We start from the raw sequence: 25,089 nt of genomic DNA on the forward strand, positions 1-25,089 counted from the left end.
TTGTGAAAAAATTAACAAAATCAGATTTCTGCTCAGTCAAAAATATAACAACTTCATCTTTCAATTTCAATAATCTATTTAAACTTCACCCTCTTGAGAGCCACCTTACCTCTACATGTAGTAGTAAGCTTTTGTAATCAGAGTCCATATCCAAAGGTTTGAAAACAAAAGAGTGTTAAGGGCATGACTTTTGATGAAGTTAATGATTTTGATAGCATTGCAAAGCACAACATCTAACTCTGGTTTTATATATATATATATATATATATATATATATATATATATATATATATATGACACACACACACATATACACACATGTGTGTATGTGTGTGTGTCTGTCTAGCTACAAGTGCCTCTTGATGGATCATGCAGTGAGTAAAAGTGATATGTACATTGCCACCAGCTTTAACTTTTGCTACAAATCCGACATTCTCCCATCAGTGCTCCAACATGGTCTGTATAGACTCCAATGCATTTTTCCACTATAAACCTTCATTTGTGAAAAATTCGACTTTAAGATATATATCTTCCCCTCTTGTGTGACCTTCCAAAAGCTGACAAAACAATAATTCCTCATCTATGCTTGCTTCATAAACACAACTTACATGAAGTAACAACCAGGCCATGTTAGAAATATCAGTTGTTTCATCTAATTGGGTTGCAAACTTTGGGCTGCCCTTAAGCTTGATAATAAGTTACTGGAATTGGTTACTAATTTCAGAAATTCTTTTGGAAACAGTATCATTTGATAAAGGAATTTTATTAATTTCATCCTCATACTGTTTCCCATGAACTATTTCTGACATTTTAATAGCAGCAGGTAACACAAGATCTTCTCTTATTGCATATGGCTTTTTTGTTTTTGCAATTAAATAAGAAATTTCATAAGATGCAAGTAAATACTTTTTCTTGACAGTAACAAATTTCTCAAAACATTGTTTTTCTTTTTTGAAGATTTTAAAAGTCATTCAAAATATTCCTTTGGTTTACTACAGTACACTGCCTGTTTGGTATTAAGATGTTATTTTAGTTTGGCTGCTTTCATGCTCTCTGCAGCCAAAACTTCATTGCAAATTAAGCAAAGAGGCTTTTCCACACCATCATCATTATTAGAAGTAAATCCATATTGCAAAAATGATTCAACATATTTTCTTTTTCTTGTCAATTTATGTGTACTACAACCTGGTAGCAAAGACACTCTTGCATTGCCATCAATATTTTTACCTCTTCTGTCTAAATTTAGCCACTTATCCATAACTGAAAAATATTTTTGTCCTAAAATATAAACACATATTACTAATAATTTCTCAAATAAATATTAGCTTTAGTTTATGAAATTATACTTGTTTGTGCTCAATTTCAAAAAATCAATGTTCACACATACACATACAGCAGTGATGGTGGAGAAATATTATAAAAGATCTTTTGTCTTTACTTGCTGCAATTAAACACTTACGTTTCTATAAAAGAAGGAGATAACAGCAATTTAAAAAAATCAAACATTCTAACACAAAACAATTTAAAAAATACTAATTTGCTACTAACATGCTGAGAAATGATGGTAGGAAAATATTAAAAGTCTTTACTTTCCATAATTAAACTATTATGTTTCTGTAAGAGCAGAAAACTTTGTATGTACAGTAAAAACACTGTAATTTATAACATGCAACAGTCTCAATTCTGAGCTGAGGTGTTTCTGACAGAGTTTGTTGGTGTGGCATAGTGTGACAGCATGCACGGTGCAACGTGCCCATGTTGTGTGTTCAGAAGGCTGTAGTGAAGTCGCACCATGCAACATGGTCAAGCACTGCCAGAAACACTTTGGATTCATTATGCTTATGATTTTGAATTAATTTTTGGTTGTTGCATGTTTCTATATTTTACTGTTGCCAATTTTTTTCATGACTCCCACATTCAGTTACATGATCCCATATGGGATCGGACCCACAGTTTAAGCTATCTGAAAGCAGAGGTCTGACCAGTCATCCCCCTACTTAACAGACTCCAGTGGTTCCCTATCACCCCCAGGGATCAAATACAAAATCCTCTGTTTGGCATTCAAGGCACTTAATAATCTAGCCTCTTCCTACCTTTCTAGCATTCTTACACCTTGTTCACCACCATGCACGTACTTTGATCCAGTGACGTTGACCTTGAACAAAACATTCCATCTCTGGACTCCAGGCATTTTCTCTGGCTGTCCTCCATGCCTATTAATACTCTCTCTCCTCATCTCTGCCTACTCTTTTCCTTTAAGTCCCAACTAAAATTTCATCTTTTATAAAAAGCCTTTCCCAACCGTCTTAATTTTAGTGCCTTCTCTATCTTAATGATTTCCTATTTATCCTGTATATATCCTGTATATATCTTGTTTATACATATTTGTTTGCTTGTTGTTAGGTTGATTATCTTGCCTCTTATATCCCCAGTGCTTAGCACAGTGCTTGGCACATGGTAGGCACTTAATAAATGTTTATTGACTGATTATACCAACTCCTTCATATTGATAAGTTGAGTACTTAGAAATTGGCTTCTACATCTTCCCTAGTTATATTGCCAAGGACTAGGAAAAGAGGTCATCTTTTTATGCTATAGATCATGAGCCCCCTCTAGTATGCTTCCCCCTGTGACTATGGGTTGACATCAGTTAGTTAACTAGACTTAATTAGTGGATGTGGCCCCAATTATAACATGATAGAGTAAGAGGAATGATTGGAACAAAACATCTCCCCAAAAGTCAGTAATATCCTCTTCCACCAGTACATATAAGGGTTCAAGCTCTCATATAAGGGAAAGTGGGCCCAAGCTTATAAGCATACCTGTCAAAGGCATAACTTATAGCCCATACTTGTTGGATGTTTTTTTTCTCCTCTTGATGAGGTACTCATGAAATCCCCCTTATTCATGGTATATCTTTTCTGCTTGGTTCCTTGTAGAGTCTTGAAACTGCCTTTCCTCAGCATGTCTTGCTTGTCCGTAGTTCCCAATGCAGACACTGCCAATAGCCACTGCTGTCCTTTGGATATTGCTTGAATGTACATGAGAATGTTCAAACTCTCTGACCCTTCAAAGTTCACAAAGTCACCTTCTAGTCAAGGGGAAAGGGAAGACATAAATCCAAGTCAGAAGCTGGGGTTTTTCTCTTCTATACTGCTCCTCCCACCAACCCTCTACTCACAATTTCATCTCGAGGTTTTGGCTTGAGGTTTCCACTCTTAATCTCCAGGTCCCAAACTGGCTTCCTATTTTATACAAAACTCATTGGGTATGACAAGTCTCCTTAACTAATTATAACACCTTTTGTGGCATCATTTCCTTTTGTTGAATGGCTCTTAATTAATTAAAACTTTTAAAAGTTTTAGTCTAACTCTTTGATTGAATTCAACTTGTTCATACCTAGTTCAAAACCCTGATTTACCAATTCAGTTCGGGAGTCTGATCTTTCTGTAATAATTGAGGTATGGTATGAATTATATATTATATATATACATACACACATATATGCACACAAATGTAATAAGTATATCTACAATAAATATAAACAATCCTATTAAATATATCACATATCATTGCTTATAGGTATATTTATATCTCCTCTAGAATGCTCTGTTTCAAGGGTCAAAATGAAATGAGATCCATGACCACTCAAGGAAATTGTCTTAGTAATTCATGGGAAAAACAAGTGATATGTGAATTGCCCAGATTATGTTATCTGTTTAGGTGGGCAGTCTATCAGTACATATATTTAGGATAGGCACTGCAGATGGATAATGAGCTTGATCCAGAAGTAACTAGAAGGAAGAGAGCTGGCTTGGCTGTACATGAGAAATTGTAAAGTGCTTTTACTAACATACAAATCATTTTGAAAATCAATATTCTTTTAGGGACACCATATGGCCGCCAATCATGGAACAACATGATCTCTGAAGAATCAGAACTATGGGTGACTCAAAGAGCAATGAAGTGTGGTGGGTGGAAGAAGGCTGTTGTGTATTATCAGTGATGACTTACATATAGGAAATGTTATAAGATATGTCAACCAGGAAATGTGTGGTCAGAAAGGGAAGCTGGTCAATCATATAGTGAGAGGAAAAAAAAGTGGAAAAGGAAGAATGTCTAGGATGGATCTTTGTTTTTGAGGGATGTTTGGGGTCATTAAATGAATTGAGAGCAGTTGGAACATCCCACCTCCCTTGCACGAGGCCCCCAGAATAGCTATTTCAGGCTTAAGATATTCTGTGGCTCCACATCTACTCACGAGTTCTCATTAATGAGTTTCATTTTATTTGTTTGCCAGAAGGCACAATTAATTCAAAGTAAAGGTATTTAATAAAATAGGAAGTAAGGAAAATTGCAATAGAATATTCCTCTCATAAAACTTGGGACACGTTCTACCACAAACACACACACTATAATAGGAAAGAGTAGACACATCTAAGGGAACAGGTTTAGAGGAGCTTACAGAGAGGGAACATATGGGCCCAAACATATGTAGTCAGGCCACATGCATGGAGGAAATCACATGTAGGTGAATCATGAGGCCAGAGTATATGTGGTGGGGCACGCATCTGGGAATCACATAGAACCAGGGAGTACTTACCTGGAGGTGCACACGAGAGAGATGTGTAGTCAGGACATACATGGAAGGGCAGCTTATACTGCCAGTCTGATAATGTCACCATGTGATAATACATTCTGAGATAATATGGAAATAACTAGGTATATGCAAGATATATACAGAGGTAGTGTCAAAGGGGATGGCACTGCCAGCTAAATTGTGAGTTTGGAAGCTTGCTTGCAGAAGGTGTAGAAGGGAGGGATAGAAGAGGAAGTGGAGGCGTTGATAATAGAGGGCTTTCTCAAGGAGTCTAGCTACAAAGGGAGGGAGAGATTACAAGACAATAGCTAAAAGGGATGGCAGGATCAAACAAGGGTTTTTATTTTTGAGGATGGAGAAGACAGGGAAATGTTTGTAGGAAGCAGAGAAGGGACCAGTGGATATGGGAGAGATTAAAGATAAGAGTGAGGATGATAAGTGTGTGTGTGTGGAGGGGTAACCTTCTAGAAAAGACAAGAGGGTATGGAATCAAGATTGCACGTACAGGGGTTGGCCTTGGCAAAGAGAAGTACTAGTCGGGGGTGGTGTCAAAGGGATACGATGAAGAAGAAGGGTGAGGAAGAGTCCTCAGTGAATTACCTCAATTTTTTTTCAGTAAAATATGAAGCAATGTCCTCAGTGGAGAGGGCAGGGAAGAGAGTGCCATGGAAGGATTCAGGAAAAAATTAGAAGTTTTGGATTAGTTGATATTGGTGTGAAACAGTGAATTTGTTAGAAATGAGTAGAATGATTGCAGTGAAGGCCTAGTTGGGATTAGATAAAATGAATTTATAGTGGACCCAATCAGCATGGTTTTGTGATTTCCTCATGTTCTGTTCAGCAGCATGTGAAGAGGAGAGAAGGAGACAGATAGTAGAAGTAATCCAGGATTAAGGCATGATCGGTGCCAGGATAAGGGGGTAAAGTACTTGAGATCACAACATCTGGAGACACAGGACAATTTAAGGGATCCTAGGTTCTTTGGCCACTGGACATCAAAATATTTTGAGGAATTTTGGACATAGTATTATGGGTAAAATTGTACTTTGGAGAGGTAGATCATATATGCTTTTATATAAACACATTTACAAATATATGCTTTAATATTTAATTCAATCATATCCTAACCTCTTTATTTCTAATATATCTATTAAAAATCACTGGAGATTTCCCTAGAAAATCACTCTTTTTATAAAGGATGAAAGGAAAGGAAACATAATTTGTTTCCCAATCTGTTTTTCTAGATATCTAACAGTCAATGGCCAAAGGATCTGGAATCCCCCATTTGTGTCTCCAAAAGTAATTTCTCCCTCCTCAAGTTTTCCTAGAGTGCTTTGTCTAGAGCTGTTCTTTGTCTTTATTATATTCTACCTTGTATTAGACTTATATATATATATATATATATATATGCATATATATATATGTCAACCACACCTCTCCCTCACCTCCTAATTCAAGTGTAAATTCTTTAAAAGCAGGACCATATAGTTTTTCATTGTTATATCTCTACATCTAGCACTGTCTTGTACAAAGCAGGTGCATAATAAATGCTTGTCGAACTGAATTGTCATTTCATGAAGACAAGTGAATAAGAGGAAATTAATAGCTTCCCAAGATGGACTGCAAATAACATTCTCAGCCACAGGGTGGCATGGGATAGGTAGGTTAAGAGCAGCATTCTTGCTATTCAATATGAAATGTTTTTCAAAATCCTTTGCCATCCAATTCATTTATAGGGAAACAAGACAAAGCATAACAAAACAAAACTCTGTAGGCTAAGACAAAGGACATTTCCCTTTTGTTTTGATCAGTAATTGGAGTGAGTGCGAAAATGAGAAGAGTATTCAGAAAGGGTTCCTGATGCTCATGCCTGACTTATGTGAAAGGTAATATTATGTAGTGGATAGAACTCTCTGTTTGGCATCTGAATGTATAAGAAGTGCAGTAACACCTTCTTACTCCAGAAAGTGTTACAGACTGAAAATGTAAAACATTTAAAAAACCAATGGACAAATAAATGGACGAAGGATGTGTATCAGCCAATTTGTAACATGCAACAGGATAGATAGCACTTAGCTCATAGGTTCATATATCTTGGACAATGACCTGGACCAGAATTAAATAAGGCCATTTCACTCATAATCCAAAATCTTCGATGACTCCGTAATCCCTCTAGTATAAAATAAGAATAATCAAAGCCTTCCACCTATCTGTTTAGTCATCCCATATTAATTCCCTTCGCACTGTATTCCAATCAAACTATTTGGGTGGCTGTTCTCCCTATGTGACATCCCCTCTCCCTCACCTACACCTTTAGACTTGTGCCTCTCCTTTCTAACATGTACTCTCTCCTCACTTCCACCTTATGGAATCCTGGCTATCCTTTAAAGCACAGCTCAGGGGCTAACCTCCATGAAGCTTTTCCTGTCACCCCCATTATGAGCTCTGTCTCTGTCTCTTTCCCACTTTATATTATATTGTAGATACTGAACTTGGTATTTACTTGCTCATTTATAAGTTGTATTTCCCCAGTAATCTCCTTGGGAACAAGGACTGTTGTGTTTTTGTCTCTGTATTTCTGGGGCCTAGCACAATACCTGACACAGACTAGACAATAGATCTTTTTGTTGCATCCATAGTGCTTATTAATTGAAAGTTGGATGTTTGGAGAGTATATTCTTAACCTTGTAGGAGGAGTATTTCGTTGAACAACCTTATCCTCACAAGCATCACTTCACACTACAGTCAAAGGTAGAATATTGGCAGGCTCTACTTACCATAGGTCTGACCTACCGTGGAACGTGTTAGCCTGATAAACTGTGTGACCCTGGGCAAGTCACAATCTGAGTCCCAGTTACAGTTGACTATCAAGAGGATAGTAATGCCTGAAGTACCTACCTCATAAGGTTGTTGTGTGTATCAGGTGAGATGATGTGTATAAAGTGCTTTGAAAACTTTAAAGCACTATTATCACTGATAACTATTATTTCATGATTATGTGTATTAAAAGGCAGCATGGTCCCTCCATAAGGGCCAGCTTTGCAGACGGAAGTACCTGAGATAAGTCCTGCTTCCGATTCATGTTATCTCTATGACCCTGGATAAATCACAACTCTCAGTGTCCCTGGGAACTATTTAAAATGGTAGGCTACAGAAGGGATGGTAATCTGTATTGGTGAAGGAGTTTCCATACCAGAAAATCACAAGTCTGAAATAAAATAATTAACAGTAACGAAAACAATAAACAACTTTATGCCCTCAGTATATACCTTCCATTTCCCCTACCGGTTTTATTAGCTTTCATTAGAGCCAAACATCTCCAAGAAAGGACCAGTTGGTTCAAGTGGTTTGATTGGTGTTATGTTACGCCCTAGGCTGTGCATTTCCTTTCATCTTTCATGATTTTCAAGACTGGAGTACTTTGTAATTATATGAGTTTATACTCACAGGGACAAAGGCTGAGTAAATATTTTATTAGGCAAATTTTTTATCTTATTGAAACTGAATACACATGTGATAATGCATTTCTCCTGCAAGTGGGGCCTTGGATGGAGAAATAAATGAGAGAGTACACAGAGTCACTCTTCGTAGATTTGTCCTTTGAAAAAGTGTTATTTGCTCCACCACAAAGGGGTTCGTGGACTTCTAGACTCAGAATGTCAGAGCCAGAAGAGATGTTGAAGATTTTCTAGCCCAACTCTCTTGTTTGACAAGGGAAGAAACTGAGGTCCCAAGAGCTATTCTCAGCATAAGAAAAGTTTCCAGCTCCCCCTAAGACTGGTCAGGAAGAGGAATCAGAGCAAAATATGCCACAACTTCAGAGTTGGAAGGGGTTTCAAGGCCATCAAATCCAACCCATAACTACAAAGGAATCACCTCCCCACATAGCATATTCTGCAATTGATAATCCCTTAGCTTTGACCTCTGATGTGAGGATCCCAGTGCTTCCTGAACTAATCTATTCTTCTTTTGGACAGCTCTAAGGAATATTTTACTCCTACAAAACCTAAATTTTCCTCCTTTCAACTTCCATCCATTATCCCTAGCTCTGCCCTCTGGGGCTAAATAAAACAGATCTAATGCCTTTCTCACATGATAGCCTTTCAAATTCTTGACGATGAGTATCACTGGATCTTTTCTTCAGGCTAAAGACTCCCCTCCCCTGACTTCCTAATTCTTATCTGACATGGATGTAAGGCCCTTCACTATTATTGGAGCCCTCTCCTCCAGCTAATCAATGGTTGTAGTAAACTGCGGTGTCCAGAACTAACACATCATTCCAGTTGGGGTTGAGAAAGTGAGATAGAGTTTCTAAAGTATAGAAGAAGAATGGGAATGATCATATTGTTGTCTGCACTGGTTGGGGATCAGGAGTACTGTATTCAGTTATGAGCACTATTTTTAGAAAGTTCTTGGTGAGCTAGAGTGGGGGAAGACTATACCACACGGTTTTGGATTCCCCTGAACAACTTCTACCCAAGTTTCCCGTGGTATTTGAGGAACAGTTGAAGGAATAGGGAATATTTAGCTGAGAAGAGAAGACTTGGGCATTTGGAGGATGGCTTACATGGTTAGGCAATTTTCGTTATTATATCATTCTCACAACATTGTGAGGTAGGTAATACAAGCATTATTATCCCCAGATGAAGAAGATGAGGTTCAGAGAGTTTAAGTCACTTGCCCAATGGAACATAGGTAGTAGAAAGCTAGGACAAAAGTCTCGGTATGCTAGTGTCAATTATAGACCTACCATACTGCTTGATGCCTTCTGGCTGTCTTCATGCAGGCTGTCCTCTCCTTCCCCACCAACAACTCCCCCTTCTACTTTTAGCCCTTGGAACAATGATGAAATCAAAACTACTAATCCTCATAAGGATTTGGGAATCAATTAGCCTGTCTCCACTCAGCATCCCAGTGTCTCCCCAAATCACCCCAAATCAAACCATCCTACTTGCTTATATGTGTTGTTTTCTCTTATTAGAATATAAACTCCTAGAGGTCAGGCATTATTTTTCTTCTTTGTATTCGTATACTCAGTATATAATATAGGACTTGGTACATAATAAGTGCTTAATAAATGTATTTTCCTTTTTTTCTTAATAGTATTTTTTCCGATTACATGTAAAGATAGTTTTCAACATTCATTTTTAAAAACATTTTGAGTTTCAAATTTTTCTCCCTCTTTCCTCTCACCCCTCCCCAAGATAGCAAGCAATCTGATATAGGTTATACATGTATAATCATGTTAAATATAGTTCCATGTTAGTCATGTTGTAAAAGAAGAATCAGAACAAAAGGGAAAAACCACAAGAAAGAAAAGAAAACAAAAAAGTGAAAACAGTATGCTTTGATTTGCAGTCAGACTCCATAGTTCTTTCTCTGGATGTGGACAGCATTTTCCACCATGAGTCTTTTGGAATTGTCTTGGACCATTTTATCGTTGAGAAGGGCTGAGTCTATCATAAGTAATCACTGAATGATGTTGCTGTTGCTGTGTACAATGTTTTCCTGGTTTTGCTCACTTCATTCTGCATCAGTTCATGTAAGTCTTTCCAGGTTTTTCTGAAAGCATCCTGCTCATTATTTCTTATAACACAATAGCATTCCATTACATTCATATACCACATCATGTTCAGCCATTCCCCAATTGATGGGCATCCCCTCAATTTCCAATTCTTTGCCACCACAAAGAAAAGCTGCTATAAAGGTTTTGTACATATGGGTCCTTTTCCCTTTTTATGATCTCTTTGGGATATAGACGTAGCAGTGGTGTTGCTGCATCAAAGGGTATGCACAGTTTGGTTGCCCTTTGGGCATAGTTCCAAATTGTTCTCCAAAATGGTTGGGTCAGTTCACAACTCCACCAACAATTCATTAGTATTCTAAATGTGTTTTCATTCATTCATTTTTTCCCATTAACATATACTGTTCCTTATTTATATGCAAGTTTAATTTTAGCCAAAACTCTCCCAAATAAACTTGGGCTTAGAAGACTATTTCACATATAGCATGCTGTACACAGTACCATTGTAGTCATGATGTCCACTTATCAGTCAGGTCAGAAGCCAAGTATGACAAGTGGGTCACGGTGAGTGAAGACCTTGGGAAGTTGCAACCCTTCACATCCCTTAATCCCAAAGACTAAGAAGAGTGTCTAGAAGCCTGAGAAGAGTCAGAAAGTCCCATGCAAGAGAGTCATTAGACTGGGCTAGATGAAAAGGTCACTGTTGTGGGATGTTGCTTCAGACTGATTTTCTGTGCAATCCAGGGGAAGGACTTACAGATGTCTCAGCATGACCTAGACCCAACAGGAATTCTACCATAGCATTAATTATAACATGCAGGGAAATTTTAGGTGGGAAAATTTATTTTAAAACTGTACTACTCATAAGGCTGCATTACTCATGAATTGTTCTGTTATGTGGAAGTCTTTTGTTGAGTGATATAGAAGAATTTGGACAGCTATAGGAGTGTCGTCCTTACTTATGGGGGTAAGAGAAAGGTTCTTTTGTTTTTGTTTTTTGACTGGAGCTATGCTTTGTTTTATTGGTGTGAAAACGTCAAGGGAACTCCTTCTTCCAATGGAGATGAAAGATCAGCACCTTCTCTGAAACTTGAAGTTCTGGAGAGTTTCATGAGGCATTGAGAGGCTGGATGACTTGCCCAGGTCCAGGAAGATGGAGTGAAAATTAGTTTGTTTTTTTAAAGACCTTTTTTAAAAATTTTTTAAAATTTTTTTCTTTTTTGGAGTGGGGAAGGCAGAGCAATTGGGGTTAAGTGACTTGTCTAAGGCCACACAGCTAGTAAGGGTGTCAAGTGTCTGAAGGCGGATTTGAACTCAGGTCCGCCTGACTCCAGGGCCGGTGCTCTACTCAGTGCGCCACCTAGCTGCCCCGAAAATTAGGTTTTTAAAGACAGAAAGACAGAAAGAAAGCCTTACATTTGTAGGGCACATTACCGTTTATGAAACAAGCACATTCACCTTCATCATCTCATTTCAGCTTCCCAGCAGTCCTGTGGGAAGCAAGTCACATTATTGTATTCATTTACAGATGAGGAAACAGATAATCATAAAATTGTCACTGGTGAAGCTGAGAGTTGGCCCCAAGTCAGAGGGCAGAACTTGGGGGTAAGAGATAGAAGATTGCAATGAGGTAAATTTGGCTTTTCATACTCCATATTTCTGCTACCTGGATGCTGAATTGAATGATAGGAACAGACTAAGTAGAGTTTTAAGCTTTGACAAGAATACTACAAATGTGTCTTTATAGGGCAATCTGTATACTCCTGTCCTTTTTGTAAAACTATTTCAAATGTAGTTGACCTTGTCATTTAAAAAAATCATATAGGTGATTTTCTCTTTTGTTTTATATATACATACATACACACACATATATGTACATATATATACACATATATATACATATACATATACATATATATACACATATATACACACACACACACATATATATACATATATATACACATACACACACACACACACACACATATATATATATATATATGTCTTCCAGTTTTCCACAGCAGTTCTAAAGGGAACACAACAGTGCCCATGCCTGGTACTTATGGGGATTTGATTCTGAATGCTTGGTTTCTGCCACCCAGCCAGCCAAGTGAGCAGAAGCTATTAGAAGCTAGGTTCTACAAGCCATGCTGACATATCACAGAAGAAGCTGGGGTACTAATAACCTGGACTCCTTTAAGCACTATCTGAAGGAAAATGGCACATACTAGAGAAATAAAGATGCCAAGTTCAAGAGAAGAAATTTCCAGGCCAAGGATGATGGTATTCCTGTACCATCCCTTCTTGCCAAACAAATCCTCATGAAAGTGTTTTAAGGAACATTATGTTGAATCAGAACTCATCTATGAAAGTGCTTTTGTCTCACATCATATACAACACAGACACACACGACAAGCCTATGGTGGTTGTTTAAATTAAATTAATATGCTTGTCATTCATATCAATGGCCCCTGGGTGGCACAGTGGGTGAAGAAACCTGGTTCATTACCCCCCTAGAATGTAGCAGGTGTGCCACAGGGCTCAAATAGCACAACATCGGATTTGTATAATGTGCATCTGTCATGCGGTAATTTGGGGTTTGGAGAATCAGCAAATGACACCAGCTCACATTCATTAGATTCAAAAGTAAGAAGGCCTGTCTGCCCTTGTCTGGTGTCAAACTGCAATGCATCATCTGCTCTGAGAAAGAGGTGGGGGTTTGGAAGAGTTCAGAGGGCAAGGGAAGTGTTTGCTGTATAATGAGGAGACCTTGCCCCTTTGGGGGACTAGCCCTGCGCTCTATGATCAGGGAGTGCAATCCAAGAGAATTTAAAAACAAAACCAACCAGAGCAAATTGGTTTAAGAATGCAAGGGCAAAGGGAAAGGGGAGCCAAGGTTGGTTTCAGTCTTATTTTAGGGATATGTTTTTTTTTTTCCATATCATTCCAATGATCCAACAACATTGATGCCCAGGAGCCACGGATGAGAAGTAGTAGCCATCCTGATCAGCAACTTTGGCCTCTAGGTTTAGGAGTCCAAACAGCGTACTATATGCACTGAATTTTGAACTCTGCAAATATGAGCATAGCCTCTGCTTAGCACTGATACTGGAACAGCCAGAATGCTTAAAACAACGGGACCAAAGTGTTGATTAGGAGCATGGTGAAAATAATTAGGGGATGCTACAGTTTTTTTTAATGGCATTGTGTGAAAACGCCTTAGAAATGAATAAACGATGTATTCTTTCAAAAAACCATCCTCCCAGAGACAGACAATAATCAGTCCCACGCCTATTGTTCCCATCTTCTGACCTACTTACTCCATTTCTCCGTCTGCATTTAGTCGTATGGAGTGGCAAGGGTGATTAGACAGTAGATATTTTAGTAGTCTAAAATGATGGCATGTGGTAAGTGACCCAAAATGGCCCTTTGTCGCTCTTCGGTGAAATTGACAAAAAGCAGATTTCTTTTTGCTCACCTATAAACAGATCCTGTGATAATCATATTTTCCCCCTCCCTCACATCCTCCCATCACCATGGAATACTGAGTGCGGAGTTAGCATTCACGTTTCCTTTGATCTTCATCTTAGTCAATAAAAGTCAATTGTCCTCTCTCCAGTCAGTCCTAGAGTTCGGGTGGATAGGCTGATTAAGGTCTCCTGCTGCTATTTAAATGCCAATGCAAAGACTCGGCATTTACCAAAAATAAAGGTTGAGGTAAAGAGGAGACATTTATTTTCAAAGTGGGAGGCCATTTTTCCATCATCCCATACAGCTTGTTAGATGTCATTTTTATTATACCAAATGATTCATTTTAGTAAACAAATATAAACCAGCTTATTAGGGCAGCTGGCAAGCAAGACCTCTGATGCTAGACTTTTATAGAAAGAGGAGATCTTTGTTAGCCTATCACAATGCCTGAAATTCCTCACCCCTGGTGTCTGATTGGATGAATTTTGTCTCCTTTTTACTTTGGTCTATAAAGCTTTGGGCGGAATGATTCCAAGCGCAAAGCTGAACCCTTGGGGCAATAAGCTTGAATTTCAGACAGGTGCATAATAGTTTGAATTTGGTCTTGATAGCCATTTATTTGGCAGTTCATGGATTAAACTAGATACTTTTGTCTAGGGGAAACCACATTTCTGCATCACTGGTCTTTTGTTAGCTATCCTGAAGAAATGTCCGAACCAATTTATGCTCTGTAAAATGAGCAGGGTGGATTAGATGAACTTTTAGGTCATTTTCAACTTTAATACTGTCTGATTTGATGAAGATGAGACTAACATGGGAATTGATTTAGTGCTTGAGTTGGAAGGTACAAAGAGGGGAGTGTCGCTGACCAGTCTTTTGGATGTTTTCATTATTTTGTTCTGCAGCACAGTTGGTACAACCTGCTGCTACACTGTCCCGTTTTTCTCATCTAACTTTTCTCCACTTCCCCCTTGCTCAGCAGTGGATAGTGCACAGGACTTGGGATCAAGAAGACCTGTTTGAATTCTGCCCCAGATGTACTTCAGCTATTGTGGGCATGACAACCTTTCTGTGACTCAGCATGTAAGTTAGAGATATAATAGCACCTACCTCACAGGGTTGTGAGGGTAGAATGAATTAATACAGGTAAGATTTACAAACCCTAAAGCACTATATAAATGCTAGCTATTATTATTAGCTAGATTGGGTCCAGAGGAGGACAGCCAGTAGCCAGAAAGGTCTCAAGATCATGACATAAGAGAACTGGTTAAAGGAACTAAGAATATTTATCCTAGAGTGGAGAAGGCTGTTATAAAGGCATGATAGCGGTCTTCAAATATGTGAAGGGATTTTATATGGAAGGGGGATTAGACTCTTTTTTCCTTGGTCCCAAAGGGCAGAATTAGGAACAACAGGCAGAAATCACAATGAGGCAAGTTCAGGCTTGATATATGTAGGGGGAAACTTCCTAACAATTATAGCTATCAAAAGTGAAATGGGCGATAATATTTCCCCTCCCTAGAGGTCTTCGGGACACCACTTGTCAGGGTACAATGTGGAAGGGATTCATATTCAGGTCTGGATCAGACTTAAAGACCTCTGAGGTCCCTTCCAAATCCAAGATTTTGTGAATCTCATGAATCTCCTAGAAGGGTGACTTTTTCACTTTATGTCACCAGCTCATGGAAGAAAATTATATCTAGATAGCTTCACATTAAAGAGAAACACACTTTCAGATCAAGTTCAGAAGATATTTTTTTCAATGCCAAAATATTCAGATCCTATCCAAAGAAATGGAGAGGAAATATTTCTTGCCTCCCTCCTTCCTATTATCCTGAAGATAATTTCAGGGTCTATAATGAATTGTGCAGCTGGAGGAGCCAGGAAGATCTGGAAAGTTTGCCAAATTCCAGTAGAACAGTAAATACTTCTCAAAGCTCCATACACTTGCTGGCATCAGGAAGGCCCTTACCAATCTTCCAGTAAAATCCTATTGTTTTATGGAAGAAGGACCTGATGGGTAAAGAAAGAAAGTGATTTGGACCAAGAAAATGCAGCAATATCATGGTTTGGTTAAGCTTAGAACCCAGACCTCCTGATCTCCAGCCCTCTTCTCTCACATCTATACCATACTGATATTGGTGAATGAATGAATGGATCAATGAATGACTGAACAATCACTTATTAAACTCTTACTGTGTGCAAAACACTGAACTAAGTGCTAGGGATACAAATTAAAAATCAAGGCAGGCCCTTCTCTCAGGAAGCTTACATTCTAGTAGGGGAGACAACGCTTAGAAGGAATTTCAGGCACGGAGATAGACCCAGTGGACTTGAGGGTGCAACAACAAAGCAGATGGAAATGTTTCTTCTTCAAAGTCATTTCTCTTGATAAAACACCATCTATTTCTGATATTGAAGCATTTGACAGTGCTAAGGACTTTGGTAACCAGAATTTTCCAGGCCTTTAGTAGTTGTGGTTGTTCAGGAGATTGGTGGCTATAGCACCTGAAGAGATAGTTGCTAGGTCTCGTGTCTTCAAGGGTTGCTTCTGTGTAAGTATGTTGGCTGCAAGGTCGGAAGCTGGACCAGTGATGTAGGGGGTCATTGATGTTCCCCGGGATTTTGGTCTGTAGGTCCTGGGCTGACTTCACCAGAGTCCAAAGGGAGCTAGACAGGCTTGCTTTCTTTCTTGTTTCAGTTGGTTGGTAGTTGGTGGTGGCCCTTTCTCTACAGGATTTGATCCCTTGTATGATGACTGCAGCAACCGAGTTAGAAGAAGAGCAAGTGTTCTGGGATATACTTGGGCTTACCTGCCTGTAAGTGGCTGTTGGTCAGAAGTTGGTGTTGGTGGTGGTAGGGAAGGCCTTTCATGATAAATGTTGCTTCTTCTATGATCATCTAAAAACTCATGGCCCCAGACCTCAAGCATTGGACAAAACTCACAAATGTAGCCAAATCAAATAAAATGTAATTGGGAAATGATTAAAAAATAAATAATACTACAATGCAACATAGATAATGTTAATTTGTAGTTTTTCAAGTCAATTTGTAGGTGCAGGGATCCATTCTATTTGAGTTTGGTACCACTGATGTACAGTAAATAAAATAATAAAGCAATTATCTTTTACAATTTCATATAATTATGTTAATGAACAATAACAACCATTATGATCTAGATCTCTCGCAGAAAATTTTAAGACTAGTTAAGGAATTCAGAATTAATTTGTTGGTAATGAACATTTTCAACTTCATTAAATACTCAGAAGCCTAGTGCATTATCATTATCTGGATGCTAAATTTTAATTGCATGAAGCCTGGTCCCTCAATAATTAACACATTGTATATCCCACCTAATTCACAAACTAATTGTCATTTCTTAGATCTTAATGTTACTTGCTAATTTTGCCAAGGATAAAAAATCTGACTGTCAAAACTCCCAAGTAAGTGACATTCTACAGGCACAATAGTGACAAAACAAGTTAATTTATTGCAAAGTCACTGAGAGAAGGGTTTTTTAATTGAGTATTTGTTACCTTCATAAAAGACATAAATGGCTTTTTAGTTACATATTTGCCTATTTCTTACATATTAGAAAAGTGTTAACGAGCCTGATTAAAATTAATTGCAAAGGTCCAAGATCTGAGAGGAGATCCTAACGTTAGCAAACTTCTAATTGAAGCTGAGAGAGAAGGGAAGGAGTCATTGGGTAGAATGTGGATATGAACAGCTGTTCTAATGCAGAGATGGTATGTAATTAAATGGCACACCAAGTTTAAAAACTGATCCAAAATGGAAAGCATGTTTGTAAGTCATATGGAAAATTTTATTTCGATAAAGGTATTTTGCATGTAATAGGATGGTTTTCCTTCTAAAGGTTCTACCACTATCTACCAGTACTAAAAAAAAAAATTAAAGAAAGCCTATAACTCCTTTTAATTCATTCAAATAAATTCATCAATCATTTATTAAGTACCTATCTTGTGCACGGTGCTGTGCTTGGAGCTGGGAATACAAAGACAAAGCAAAGACTGTCTCTGACTTCAAGGAGCTCACACTGGAGATGGGGGAAGGAGAAACAAAATAAACAAGAGCTAAACAAGAATAAGAGAACTGAAGGTGAGGGAGGCATTAACCACAGAAGAGATCAAGAAAGGCTTCTAATAGGAGATGACTGAGGTCAACTTTGAAGGAAACTATTTGAAAAGGTGGATTTGATGGAGTGAATTCCAGGAAGGAGGAACCATATGAGCTCTGGAAAACAGGCAAGAAGTAGGATAGCAAGCCTAGAGAATGACAAAGAGGCTGATCATCACTTTAAAGCAACAAAATATATGCCAGATAAAATAGGACCATGAGTTCATAGATTTTTAACTGGAAAAGACCTTAGAGGTCATCTAGAATATGTCCCTCATTTTATGCATGAGAAAAATGAAGTCTAACAAAATTAAATAGCTCAGCTGAAGTCACAGATGACAAGTAAAAGAGCTAGGATTTGAATCTAGGTCCCCCGACTCCAATTCCCATGCTCTTTATGTAATTAAGAACAGGAAGAGGAGGAAGAAGAGGGGGAAGGAGAAGAAGAAAGAAGAAAGAAGAGGAGGAGGAGAAAGAAGAAAAAGAATGGAAATAAATCTTCACCATGCAAACTTTGCAGAGAAAACATCAGAAAGAATGAATAAATGAGCAGAAAAAAAGTGCTAATAAAGATGAAGTAAAATAAAGTGAGGGGAAATATCTAGAGGAAAGGAATAAAAACTAAAACAATTACAATTAGAATAATTCTTCAGACATGAGAACAGAGCAACTATAAGAACTGCTCCCTCCCACCTGAACAGAGGAGGTACACAATCCACAGAAACAAATGAACCTACTAGCCAGAAATGTGCTGGTAAATGTTTAACAACTGGCTCTCCAAAAATGAAAGACACTAAAGTTTAATCTGCACTATTAACATTTTCTCCATCATTTTATCAACAAAACAATAAATTGAGCCCTGATTTGTAGCATATGCTTATTTCTGAGGTGTATATGTTCACACTGAAAATTTAAGTCAGTTCTCATGAGTTGGTACAAAGCTGGCTGCTGAATAGCCCTGCCAAAAACTTTTTATTTAATAAACCCAAAGACCCCACCTACTGGGCAAGACTCACAATTTAACAAAACTCCTGGGAAAACTGGACAGCACTAAGGCAAAAATTAGTTTTAGATTAACACTTCCCACCTTATATTAAGATAAGCTTTAAATGTATACATGATCTAAATATAAAAGGTCACAGCATAAACAAATTAAAGGAACAAAGATGAAATTACTGTTCATATGTATAGATAGAAGAATTCATGACCAAGCAAGGGATGTTGAGGATCACAGAAGATAAAATGGATAGTTTTGAGTCTACAAAATTAAAAAGTTTTACACAAAAAAATCCAATACAGCTAAGATTAGAAAAGAAACAGTTACCTGGGGAAAATTTTTGCAACAAATTTCTTTAATAAAGGTATCATTTCCAAGATATATAAGAAACTGATTCAAATTTATAATTTAGAGTGACTCTCCAATTGATAAATGCTCTAAGGATATGAACAAGGAGTTTTCAAGGTAAGAAACCCAAGCTATCTATAGCCATATGAAAAAATGCTTCAAATGACTAGTAGTTAGAGAAATGCAAACTAAAATAATTCTGAGCATTCGTGTCACACTTATTGGGTGGCAAAAGAGAAAAAAGAAAATGAAACATTGAAGAGATGGCAGTAAAACAGGCACATTGATGCATTGTTGGCAGAGTTGTGAATTGGTCCAGCCATTCTGCAAAGCAATTTAGCATTTTGCCCCCAAAGCTACTAAACTGTGCATACCCCTTCACTCACCCATACTAGATCTATGCTCTAAAGAGATCGAAGAAAGAGAAAAAGGTCCCACGTGTACAAAAATCTTTATATTACTTCTTTTTGTAGTAGCAACAAAAAGGAAACTAATGGGATATCCATCAAATGGGGACAAATTGTAGTATATGAATTTTTTTTTGTGTAGAAATTTTAGTTTATTTTCAAAATACTCACATACAGAATAATTCTAGAGATATTTGCTTTGAGATAACTTAGGTGAAATGTCCTGGCAGAAGGTTTTTTAAAACATATATGCAGGGGGCGGAGCCAAGATGGCAGCTGGTAAGCTGGAAATAGTGTGAGCTCTGTACCGAGACCCTCCAAAAACTTATAAAAAATGGCTCTGAACCAATTCTAGAACAGCAGAACCCACAAAACAGCAGAGGGAAGCAGCTCTGTCAGACCCGCACTACTCCTTCCCCAAGAACCCCCAACCCGAACTGGGCTTAGATCTTCGGCAGGCTGTGCACCCCTGCTCTGATCCGCCACTTAATTCTTCCCACCAGGTGGGCCTGGAGCCGGAAGTAACAACAGCTGTAGCTGCCCCACCTCCGCTGCCCCAGGGGCTGGAAGCTGAACCGCGAACTCCTTCCACTCCCGCAGCTTTTCCCACTAACCTTCTCCGTAGTATATGAATTTAATGGAATACCATCATGCTATAAGAAATGAAGAAATAGACAGTGGTAGAGAACTTGGGAGATTTGTATAAACTGATACAGACTGAAGTCAATAGAATCAGAACAATTTATATTATAACATCCATTTTATAAAACCAAACAACTATGAAGGACTTAAGAACTATGATTAATGAAGGATCAAAACCATGATTTCAGAGGGCTAATGAAGAGGAATGCTTTCCACCTTATGAGAGAGATATAATGTCCTAATCTGCAGAATGAAAAAAAATTATTAAGCAATGGATATATTGGAATAGAGAATATCAGGAAGAGAACAGAAAAAAATGTGAAGATAAAACGACAAATATCAAAGAGAGAAAAGTTAGAACACTTGACTTTTATATTCCAAAGCAACTGATCTTGAAGTCATATTTATAAGACAATCTGAGAATCACTTACCTCTTAGAAAATGAGGTTAAACAAAAATGCCAACTATCATATTCTGCAAGCAATATGAGAAAAGAGCTTAAAAGTATTGGAAGTAGAGAAAATACAAATAAGTAGAATCCATAGTCTACTACCAGGGTGGAGAAGCTGTGCCCTTAAGACCACAATGTGGCCTTCTAGGTCCTTAAGTATTACCTTTTGACCAAATCCAAATTTTATTCAAGAAATACTTTTATCTTTACTAATATATTTTATTCATCTTTTATATTTTTATTTTTAAAATTAACATATTTAAAATACCAAAGACTAAAATAAGTTTCAATGAAGTAATCCTCTTAGATTGACCAGCATAATTAGAACATTAGTAAATCATAAGGGCTAAATCAATGGCTGTAACACTCATTATTTAGTTATTTAGCCTGACTGGTGCCACTACTACATGAGGCTGGTTGGCGAGAGTTTATGGGGGTCGAGTATACCAGTCTGTTATCAGCTTTCAACAATGGTGCATTGTGTTTCTGTTTGAAGTGGAATTTATGAATAGTTGCACAGCCTGACAATATCTTTTAATTCTGTCTATCTAACATCTTGTCAAAGAAGACCAAGAAAATGCTGAAGGAAGAAAACAGATTTTTTAATGAGAATTGGGAATTGCAATATTATCTTGTTTCTGCTAAAGATAAGATGATTTGCTTGCTTTGGTACTGCAGTATCAACATTAAAGAAATTCAATGCTCATCAGCATTATAACACTCATAAGGACCACAAATATTTTAAGTTAGAGGAAGAGATGCGAAAGGTTGTAGTGCATAAATTAAAAGATGAAAAGCAAAAGCAAAGACAATTCTTTCAAGCAGCAATAAGACTTGGAAATAATGCCACTGACGCAACTTATAGAGTAGCTTATCTACTTACGGAAAAAGGGAAGCCATTCAGCGATGTAGAAATTATGAAAGAATGCATTTTCAAAGTTGTGGGATACTTAGATCATGATAAGTTTTCAAAGTACAAACTGCCTCTTTCAAGAAAAACCATAATTGATCAGCAGAATGAATTAGACCTCAACTTAACAGGACAACTTCATGAAATACTTCAAAAGGAAAATATGTATTATTCACTTGCTTTGGATGAATCAGCTGATATTATGACTGCACAGATTTTATACTTCATTCAGGTCATTACAGAAGATTTTCTTTGCTACAAAGGGTTACTTGCTTTGGGCACTCTTGTGAATGGAACACAAGGAATAGAGATATCTTCGACAACTTTCTAGAAAAATTTCATGAAATTGGACTGAATTTGATGAATTTAGTGAGTGTATGTACAGATGGTGCACCTTCCATGACAGGAAAACATGAAAGCTTTATTGCACAAATAAAAAAAGTATTAACAGTTCCAGATGCTCTCATTACTTTTAATTGTATCTTGCATCAGCAAAATCTTTGTGCTAAAGCTACTATTTTAAGTAACACTTTGCAACAAGTTATAAGTATTATTAACTATATTCATGCAAATGCAACACAGATCATCAGTTTCGTAACATGCTACAGTTGAATGATGGGGTATTCAGTGTGGATTTGCCACGTCATTCTAAAGTGCATGGGCTATCACAGGGACAAGTGTTAGGCAAATTTTTTTTTCTCTGTAAGAACAGACAGTTAAATTTTATGAAGAACAGAATCAACATTGTGAATTATTGAAAGATTTCTATAAGAATGCTGCATTTCTTTGTGATGTCATGTCAAATCAAAATGACTTGAATATTTCTTTGCAAGGTAAAACTAAGTCTATATATGATACATGGCAAAAAATCCAAGCATTTAAAAAAAAACTATCTTTTTTCAAAACACTTTATTTTCAATGAACGTTTCCCCCAGTTAGCAAAGGGCATTGATGAGTAGGATGATATGTGTGAATCATCTGAAGAATACACAGCTGATATAGACCTATTAACTGGAGAATACAATGAAAAGTTCACTGACTTTGAGAATCGTGACATCACACTCAAAGTAGCATTCTTAAATGCTTAAAAAGCCTCACCCAGCTGTTATCATCCATGCCTTTGGTAACATGCCCCAAAAATGTTTTCTTTCTTTTCAACCACTTACTGCTGGGAATCTACATACTCTTATTTAATCCAAATCATGATGCCCTTAAGGTTACAAATGACTGATACCCATCCAGAGGATCAACTGAAACTGTGGACCTCCATGCTGCAACCAAATATTAAAGTGCTTTCCAACAAAAAGTAGACACAACAAAGTCATTAAAAGGTTAGTTAACTTTAAAATTAACAAATGGTTTTCATTTTTTGAAATTATTAAGTATGTAGTAATTAGATTTTTACGAAATAACGTACATTTTTATGTATATCTAATTGAAGTTTCTTGAATGTGGCCTTATTTGATTACAGCTAAATATTAATGTGGCCTTCCAGCATGAAAAGGTTTCCCATCCCTGGTTTATTATATAAAAGGAATTCCAAGTTTAACTCATCCAGAAATGCTATAGCCAAATTCCTGGGCTTCAGTGTCAAAGAAAGATTTGTATAAGCAGCCAAGAGGAAGCAGTTCCTATATCCAAGACCACTAGTTTGAATCATACAGGACTACTCATTGATGACAAGAAATGAAAGAAAAGACTTACTTCCTAGGATAATATATTTTTGAAGCTTAGTATAGTCCTACATAAAAAGATGAACCTTCAAAAGTATCACAGACTTTCAATTATTCCTTCAGAGAACTAGATTAGAGAAGGACCTTTGAAAATCATACTCAGCAAATGAAGGTACCTTAATGAAATGAAAGCAAGTTTTTATAGGATAAAAAGATACATGATTACTCTATTTTTACATGGTATGAGGAGCTGGGGGACTGAATGATAACTTTGGGGAGAGAAATTATTAAAATTGTTTTAAAATTGATTTTTGTCAATTTTGTCTAAAATAGATTGTTGTCTATTAGATGCCTCACATTTTCTGAGGTTTGTTGGTATTCCTCTGTGATTTGAGAGATCAAAAACAAGGGAAGGATGGAAAAAGGAATTAATGTTTCTTAAAATATTAGCATTACAGTATTTCTTTAAACGCTGCCATGTATTTATTAGTGTTTCTTAAAAGATAGCCATTTAAACAAAGATTTGGAGGAATAGGAGTTAGAAGAGGTGGCCCTTTAACCATAATCTCAGTTGGAAGTATAAAAAAAGTTTACACCAGGAAAATTGGAATAAGGTGGTCTGGGTCTTAGTTGTGTGTGTCTCTGGGTAAGAGAATAGACTGGGTTTAAAAGGGGCATAGCTTCCAGGAATAAGGAGGTGATAGTCCCACTGTACTTTGTCCTCATCAGACCTCTTCAGGAGTATTGTGTCCAGTTCTGGGTGCCACAGCTTAAGAATGACATTGTTAAACTGGAGAATGCCACATGAAAGCAAACAGGATAGTGAAAGACCTTGAGTCCATGATATATGAGGCTTGGTTGACAGAACTGGGCAAATTTAAGTTAGTCAGTCAATAAACTATAGGCATTTAGTAATCTGTAGGCGTATAGTAGGTGCTTAATACACAACATTCATTAAGCATCTACTATATGCCAGGCGCTATGCTAAGTTCTGGGGACGCAAAAGAGGCAAAACACAGACCCTGTCCTTAAGGAGCAGAAAACCTAATGGAAGACACAAGAAACAAAGATGTACAAACAAGCTATATACTGGATAAACAGGAAATAAGGTTGGAGAAGAGGCTGTGCAGGGGGAACATGATAACTGTTATCAAGTATTTGACAGGCTGTTATCCTAAGGAAGAATCAAACCTGGTTTTTTTTGGGCCCAGAAGGTAGAACCAGGAGCAAGGGTGGAAACTGCAAAGAGGCAAATTTAAGCATGATTTTAGGGAAAAAAAAACTTCCTAACAATTAGGGTCCTCCAAAAGAGAAAAGACATGCCTTTAGGTGGTAGGTTCTTCTCCTTGGAGATCTTTAATCAGAAATTGGACAAGCACTTGTGGAGTATGTTATCACAGGTTTATTTTTATATATGGGGTTGGATTAGATAGTTGAGGAGGTTCCATATAATTCTCAAATTCTGTTATATTATGATTCTGGAATTGTATTGTTTCAAGGAAAATAAGCTACAGGGCTTAGTTAGTGCTTGGAACATAGTATCAGAGCTTAGTAAATGACTGTTGACTTGTCTTGGTTCTATCAGGTTTTCTTTCTGGAAATGAAATTAAGATTTGATTCACCATTTTCTTTTTTCCCTATATTGTGAAAGTATTTTTTAAAAAATAATATTTTTCTCAATTATATGTAAAGACAATTTTAACATTCTTTTCTTTAAATGTTAAGTTGCAAATTTTCTTCTGCCTTCCCACACCTCCCCTCTCCCTGAGATGGTAAGCAATTTGATATAGGTTATACCTGTGCAATTATGCAAAAATTATTTTTATAATAGTCATATTGTGAAAGAAAACAGACCCAAAGGGGGAAAAACACAAAAAATAAAGTGAAAATAGCATAATTCGATCTGCATTCAAACTCCATCATTAT

This window comes from Trichosurus vulpecula, chromosome 8, assembly GCF_011100635.1.
Source record: "Trichosurus vulpecula isolate mTriVul1 chromosome 8, mTriVul1.pri, whole genome shotgun sequence".
Classification (NCBI taxonomy): domain Eukaryota; kingdom Metazoa; phylum Chordata; class Mammalia; order Diprotodontia; family Phalangeridae; genus Trichosurus; species Trichosurus vulpecula.